Genomic DNA, 8,290 nt, shown 5'->3' on the forward strand with positions numbered 1-8,290 from the left:
GTAGGGTCTTATTCTAGCCCAAGCTGACCTGGACCTCACTCTCTCTAGTATAAGACTAGCCTTGAATTCCCAGCCATTCTCTTCCCTCTGGCTCCCCAGGGCTGGAATTAAATGTGTACACCACCACACCTGGCTCCATCATAATTTATATAACAAATCCATCCATACGTGCTCACGTTATTTAGATGTGATACATAGTTTTCCACTGTAATCACTGACTAGCTCTTCTATAGCTGCACTTCAGCCAAAAGTTCCCAGCGGCTTCCCACGTAAGAGTAAGCTGGAGGGGGCTGGGGAGATGACTTACGGTTAAGGCATTGGGCCTGCAAAGCCAAGGGACCTCAGTTCGATTCCCCAGGACCCATAAAAGTCAGATGCACAAGGGGACATATACTTCTGGAGTTTGTTTGCAGTGGTTGGAGGCTCTGGCATGCCCATTCTCTCTCTCTCTCTCAAATAAATGAATAAAAATAAAGTTAAAAAAAGAGCAAGCTGGAAATGTGGCTGACCCACGAGAGCCGGTGTGATTTGCAGCCCCCCTTCATATTCTGCCATCTCCAAGTTCATCCATGCTGTCATCAGATACTAAAATTGCACCCGTCTGTGGGATAGCTTCCAGTGAGTTGTTGGCCAGGGAGGCCCCTGATGCCCCCAAAGCATGACAGGCCATTGCCAAGGCTCTTGTTTGTCCACCAAAACTAGATGATCAGGACTCTATTCCTGAGGATTCTACATGCTTGGGCTGCAGGTCACTGAGGAATCAGAACACCTGAGCTGGAAACCTTCATGTTGTCTGGCTGTCAGAATGCTACAATGAGGGCTGGAGAGATGGTTTAGCGGTTAAGGCACATGCCTGTGAAGCCTAAAGACCCCAGTTCAATTCTCCATGTCCCACATAAGCCAGACGCACATGGTGGTGCACACATCTGGAGTTCGTTTGGAGTGGCTAGAGGCCCTGGCACATCCATTCTCTCTCTCTTTCTCTAATAAATAAAAATAAAATCTTAAAAAAGAATGCTGGAATGAGCTAGGCTATATGTAACCATTTGGGGGAGAGAAGTGTTAAAAAAGTGAACCCTGCAGGCCTTACAGCCAGCCAGCCAAGCCCAGTGTGCCAGCTGGTACAATAGTGGCATGTCTGTTATGAAGGAAACTGATTGCCCTCCAATTGGACTGGAGGCCCACTCCAGGAGAGGGAATACATGTGTGGCACTGAAAACCGAAACCTCTGGCTATGGAGGTCATAGGCCCTAGAAGAACACTTAGATCTATGCCCAGATATCAATGCTACTCTTGCTTTTGGTTAGAGAAGCTGCTCTTTTTCAGATGGCAGTGACCACAGGGGCGACTCCAAAGTCACCATAATTCTGAGAGGTGACAGTGGAGTGTTCAGCATTAAGTGAGACATCTGTCACACCCTCCAAGGTTCAGGAACTATCGCAGAAAGGGTGGCGGAAAGAGTAAGAGCCAAGGAAGGGAAGGACTGCTTAGTGCTTTCATCCAGACACACAGTGGCCTTGGAATCCATGACCTCCAAATGCCTGACACTGCCTGCACTGACCTTCACAACGGGAGGGGGAAATGATGGTATCTAGAGCTGCTATCAAGGGTTTCAACCAAAAGAGACTGGTTAGAAAGAGCAGAATTCTGTGGAGAAGGGCTTGGGAGAAGAAAAAGGGAGGGTGTGAGAAGGTATTATAATCATGGAATATTGTCTACATTTATGGTAGTTGTCAATAAATAGTTTTTTTTAAAAAAAAAAGATTGGGGGCTGGAGAGATGGCTTAGCACTTAAGGCATTTGCCTTAAGAGTAAGCTAGAGGGGGCTGGGGAGATGACTTAGCGGTTAAGGCATTGGGCCTGCAAAGCCAAGGGACCTCAGTTCGATTCCCCAGGACCCATAAAAGTCAGATGCACAAGGGGACATATACTTCTGGAGTTTGTTTGCAGTGGTTGGAGGCTCTGGCATGCCCATTCTCTCTCTCTCTCTCAAATAAATGAATAAAAATAAAGTTAAAAAAAGAGCAAGCTGGAAATGTGGCTGACCCACGAGAGCCGGTGTGATTTGCAGCCCCCCTTCATATTCTGCCATCTCCAAGTTCATCCATGCTGTCATCAGATACTAAAATTGCACCCGTCTGTGGGATAGCTTCCAGTGAGTTGTTGGCCAGGGAGGCCCCTGATGCCCCCAAAGCATGACAGGCCATTGCCAAGGCTCTTGTTTGTCCACCAAAACTAGATGATCAGGACTCTATTCCTGAGGATTCTACATGCTTGGGCTGCAGGTCACTGAGGAATCAGAACACCTGAGCTGGAAACCTTCATGTTGTCTGGCTGTCAGAATGCTACAATGAGGGCTGGAGAGATGGTTTAGCGGTTAAGGCACATGCCTGTGAAGCCTAAAGACCCCAGTTCAATTCTCCATGTCCCACATAAGCCAGACGCACATGGTGGTGCACACATCTGGAGTTCGTTTGGAGTGGCTAGAGGCCCTGGCACATCCATTCTCTCTCTCTTTCTCTAATAAATAAAAATAAAATCTTAAAAAAGAATGCTGGAATGAGCTAGGCTATATGTAACCATTTGGGGGAGAGAAGTGTTAAAAAAGTGAACCCTGCAGGCCTTACAGCCAGCCAGCCAAGCCCAGTGTGCCAGCTGGTACAATAGTGGCATGTCTGTTATGAAGGAAACTGATTGCCCTCCAATTGGACTGGAGGCCCACTCCAGGAGAGGGAATACATGTGTGGCACTGAAAACCGAAACCTCTGGCTATGGAGGTCATAGGCCCTAGAAGAACACTTAGATCTATGCCCAGATATCAATGCTACTCTTGCTTTTGGTTAGAGAAGCTGCTCTTTTTCAGATGGCAGTGACCACAGGGGCGACTCCAAAGTCACCATAATTCTGAGAGGTGACAGTGGAGTGTTCAGCATTAAGTGAGACATCTGTCACACCCTCCAAGGTTCAGGAACTATCGCAGAAAGGGTGGCGGAAAGAGTAAGAGCCAAGGAAGGGAAGGACTGCTTAGTGCTTTCATCCAGACACACAGTGGCCTTGGAATCCATGACCTCCAAATGCCTGACACTGCCTGCACTGACCTTCACAACGGGAGGGGGAAATGATGGTATCTAGAGCTGCTATCAAGGGTTTCAACCAAAAGAGACTGGTTAGAAAGAGCAGAATTCTGTGGAGAAGGGCTTGGGAGAAGAAAAAGGGAGGGTGTGAGAAGGTATTATAATCATGGAATATTGTCTACATTTATGGTAGTTGTCAATAAATAGTTTTTTTTAAAAAAAAAAGATTGGGGGCTGGAGAGATGGCTTAGCACTTAAGGCATTTGCCTTAAGAGTAAGCTGGAGGGGGCTGGGGAGATGTCTTAGCGGTTAAGGCATTGGGCCTGCAAAGCCAAGGGACCTCAGTTCGATTCCCCAGGACCCATAAAAGTCAGATGCACAAGGGGACATATACTTCTGGAGTTTGTTTGCAGTGGTTGGAGGCTCTGGCATGCCCATTCTCTCTCTCTCTCTCAAATAAATGAATAAAAATAAAGTTAAAAAAAGAGCAAGCTGGAAATGTGGCTGACCCACGAGAGTCTGTGTGACCCAGGTTCAGTTCCCCAGGACCCACATAAACTAGATGCACAAGGGGGCGCACAAGGGGGCTGGAAGCCCTGGCGTGCCCATTCTCTCTCTCTCTCTCTCTCTCTCTCTCTCTCTCTCTCTCTCTCTCTCTCTCTCTCTGTCTTTAGAATAAAGAAAATAAATCAAATAAAATATTTAAAAAAAAAAAAAAGATTGGATCTGGGCTGGAGAGACGGTTGAGGCACTTGCCTGCAAAGTCAAAGGATCCCAGTTCAATTCTCCAGGACCCACGCAAGCCAGATGCATAAGGGGGCGCATGCATCTGGAGTTCATTTACAGTGGCTGAAGGCCCTGGCGTGTCCATTCTCTCTCTGTCTTTCTCTCTCTGTCTCTTTCTCTGTATCAAATAAATAAATAAAATAAAACTGTTTTCAAAGAAAAAAGAAAGATTAGATCCATCTGAAAGCTTTTGCACTTAATGTTTCCTCCACCTGGAAACTGCTTGAGACACACACATTTTCCTTACTTCTGTGCTCAAACATCACTTTAATTAAGGAAGCCTGCCCCTGAGCTCCCCCTAAATTGGCAATGCCTACGGTCCCGCTTTGCCTACTTTGCTCATTGTGTGTTGTGTACAGTATTTGTGTGTCTGTCTCTCCATGTGCATTATTTTAGACTAAATCCTCTGGGGACAGTTACTTAAAGCCTAGGGAACTTGTTCGTATGAGCAGTGCCTGGCTTACACTACATGCTTTTGAGAACATGTTGTATGTGTGGATAGACAAGTTATTTCCAGACCTCTGATGTAGGTCTTTCTGGTTTGTCCTCATGCCAGTGTCTTAAAATGCAATGTAAATCAGTATAGTAAAACTCTGCACCTTCACGTTGTGTTTATATCAGTGAAGTTTATAATGTCAGTAACTGACTACTTAGGTTACAGTGTTCCTAGGAAGAATTCTAATGCCTTTGCTGGATTTAAACTCAATTCCTTCAGAAATCCCCCAAAGAACTAAATAAGTTGCTCTGGCCAGTTATCAGTAGGCTTTTCCTAATCACCACTTGTTTATGTTCCCCAACATGCACAGAGAGTTGTGTGCCAGGTATCAATGGGCAAGAATGTTTGCTGCATGTGCATTAAGACCTGAGTTCAATCCCCAGCTCCCACATAAAAAGCAGGCATGGTTTTTAAGGGTAATCCTGCTGAGAACTGGCGGCGCCCTAAGGGAGACAGAGATTAGTGCTCCCATTGTCCAGGTTATTCAGAAGGAGGGGAACAAATAGTTCACTAAGGGAAACAAGCCAGGGTAAGATTTGGACTTGCCAGAAGGGCCTAGAATATAGGCAGAAGGAAAATTTTGAGCCAAAGAATGCATATAGATAAGCACTAGAAACAGGGAAATAATTCAATTCAGCTGAAAAAAAAAAAATTGTAACATGGAATGGTAAAAGGTGCAAAGATTTTTAAAAGGTACCTTAGAACCAGGAAAACATGGGGAGCTTAGGTCAGGCTGAACAGTGGTAACCAGAAAACCCAAGTTTGGTGCTATAATTAAAAGGATGTGAAGAAAGAACTCGCATGGAAAGAAGCAGGAGCCCTCAAATCCAGTGTGGGAGGCCAGCGCATGATCCAACCACAGTAGAAAAAGGCTTGCATAAGTAAAATAGCAATAAGGATAGACAAAAGTGAAAATAAGGTCTGGAGGGTTGGCTTAGCGGTTAAGGTGCTTGCCTGAAAAGCCAAAGGACCCAGGTTTGATTCCCCAGGATCCATGTAAGCCAGATGCACAAGGTGGCACATGCACCTGGAATTTGTTTGCAGTAGCTGGAGGCCCTGGCATGCCCATTCTCTACCCACCCTTTCTGTCAAATAAATAAACATAAAATATTTTTTTTAAGTGAAAACAAGAGATTCCTAGAAGTCCAAACAGGCCACAACTGACCTTAAAAATATAATATAGGGATGAAGAGGTGGCTTAGCAGTTAAGCAAGCACTTGCCTGTGACGCCTAAGGACCCGGTTCGAGGCTTGATTCCCCAGGACCATGTTAAGCAGATGTACAAGGGGGCACACACATCTGGAGTTCGTTTGCGGATGCTGGAGGCCCTGGTGCACCCATTCTTTCTCTCTCTCTCTGCTTCTTTCTCTGTTCTCAAATAACCAAATAAAAATAAAAAATACTACACACACACACATACACACACACACATATATATGAAGAAAAAATTAATATAGAGAGGTAAATTTTGGCTCCTACTTGGTTTTTTTTTTAATTTTTTTTAAAAATTTTATTTATTTATTTATTTGAGAGTGACAGACACAGAGAGAAAAGAGGGAGAGATTGAGAATGGGCGCGCCAGGGCTTCCAGCCTCTGCAAACGAACTCCAGATGCGTGCGCCCCCTTGTGCATCTGGCTAACGTGGGACCTGGGGAACTGAGCCTCGAATCGCGGTCCTTAGGCTTCACAGGCAAGCGTTTAACCGCTAAGCCATCTCTCCAGCCCACCTACTTGGTTTTTAAGCACTCAGCAAGAAAAATAATGGCTAGGAGGTAAAGTACTACTTAGAGTGACACCAGGCGTGGTAGCACATGTCTTTAATCCCAGCACTCGGGAGGCAGAGGTAGGAGGATTGCCATGAGTTCAAGGCCACCCTGAAACTCCATAGTGAATTCTAGGTCAGCCTGGGCTAGAGTGAGACCCTACCTCGAAAAACAAAAACAAAAAACATCTTTGAAGATCAAAAAGATTTATAAAGGGCTGGAAAGATGGCTTAGCCCTTAAGGCACTTGCCTGCAAAGCCTAAGGACCCAGGTTTGATTCCCCAGGACCCACATAAGCCAGATGCACAAGATGGTACATGCATCTAGAGTTCACCTGCATCACACCCATTCTCTCTTTCTGCCTCTTTCTCTGTCTCTATCTTTCAAATAAAATTGTAAAAAGATTTAGAAAAACTAAATTGTCAAAAAATTTAATGTTCTCAGGTATAAAATACAGAGAAGATAAGCTTATGTTAAAGGTACAAGACAAAATATTTATTTATTTGCAAACACAGATACAGAGAGGAAGAGTATGGGGCTCACAGGGCCTGCAGCCACTGTAAATGAACTCCAGATACATGTGCCAAGTACATCTGGCTTTTCCATGGGTACTCGGGTGTCCAACCCAGGTCTTTAGGTATTGCAGGCAAATGCCACAACCACTGAGCCATCTCTCCAGCCCAAAGCACAAGACTCATCAGTTACTTTCTCATTGCTGTAAACAAATACCTGGGCAAAAACAACTTAGGAAAAGGGCTTACGTAGTTCTGCTTACAGTTTTGAGGCGGCATCATGGCCAGGAAGCCATGTCAGTAGAAGCAGACCTGGTCACCTCTCAGCAGAGTGAGGAAGCAGAGTAGAACAGGAAGTGGGGGTTCAGACGACAAAGCCTTAACACACCCCCAGTGGCCCACTTCCTCCAGCTAGGGTCCACCTCCTAGAGGCTTCACAACCTTCCCAAGCAGTGGCCCCAGTTGGGGAACCAAGTGCTCAAACACATGCGCCTTTTGGGGACACCTCACATCCTAACCACAAGACAAAAAACCAACAAGAATACGTTTTGAGAAAACATGTTAATCACAGCACTCTGGAGACAGAGGTAGGAGGATTGCTGTGAGTTGGAAGCCACTCTGAGACTACATAGTGAATTCCAGGTCAGCCTTGGCTAGACTGAAACCCTACCTCAGGGGTAAAAAACAAAAATAAAGGGCTGGAGAGATGGTTTAGTGGTTAAGGTGCTTGCCTGCAAAGGCAAGGACCTCAGTTTGATTCCCCAGGACCCACATAAGCCAGATACACAAGGTGGTGCATGCAGCTGGAGTTCATTTGCAGTGGCTAGAAACCCTGGAGTGTCCTTTCTTTCTTTCTTTCTTTCTTTCTTTTTTTCTTTCTTTCTTCTTTCTTTCTTTCTTTCTCCCCCCCCCCGCCTCTTTCTCTCTCTCAAATAAATAAAAATAAAAATATTTTTTAAAAGGCCAATCTGTTGGACATGCCTCAAAAAAGTTAAAAATAAAAAAGTTAGCCAGGTGTAGTGGCACACGCCTTTAATCCCAGCACTTTGGAGGCAGAGGCAGGAGGATCGCTGTGAGTTTGGGGCCACCCTGAAACTACAGAGTGAACTTCAGGTCTGCCTGAGCTAGAGTGAAATCCTATCTTGAAAAACCAAACAATAAAAAATAAAATAAAATAAAAAAGTTAACCTGATCCCAAATACTTTTTGCTATCACACCAGCAAAAATTATCTCTAAGGTTGGTTTCTGGGATGTTTTCTATAAACTGGTATCTCTTAGTGGGTTTTGGCTCTCTTGAGATGGTCTCACACTGTAGCCTAGGGGTCCTGGAACACACTATGTAGTTCAGACTGCCTCAAACATAGCAATCCTCCTGTATCAGCCTCCCAACTGCTAGGATAACAGGTGCCTGTGGCCACACCTGCCTTTAAGCAATGGTGATTGAGCTGTTAATTGCCCTTAACAACTGTGCTAGAGTACTTAACCATGCTAGACGTTAATCAGGGATGCTGAAGGCTGCGTGGCATGGTGCAAGGGAGTTGGCAGCGGTTAAAGGTGCTTGGGAAAGAATCTAATTTGTTGTCTTTCCTATTTTTTTCTTTTTCAACCATGTTTGATTTGTGGTGTTTCCAAAGCATGCTAGGTGCCACACATTAGAA

This window comes from Jaculus jaculus, chromosome 14, assembly GCF_020740685.1.
Source record: "Jaculus jaculus isolate mJacJac1 chromosome 14, mJacJac1.mat.Y.cur, whole genome shotgun sequence".
NCBI lineage: Eukaryota > Metazoa > Chordata > Mammalia > Rodentia > Dipodidae > Jaculus > Jaculus jaculus.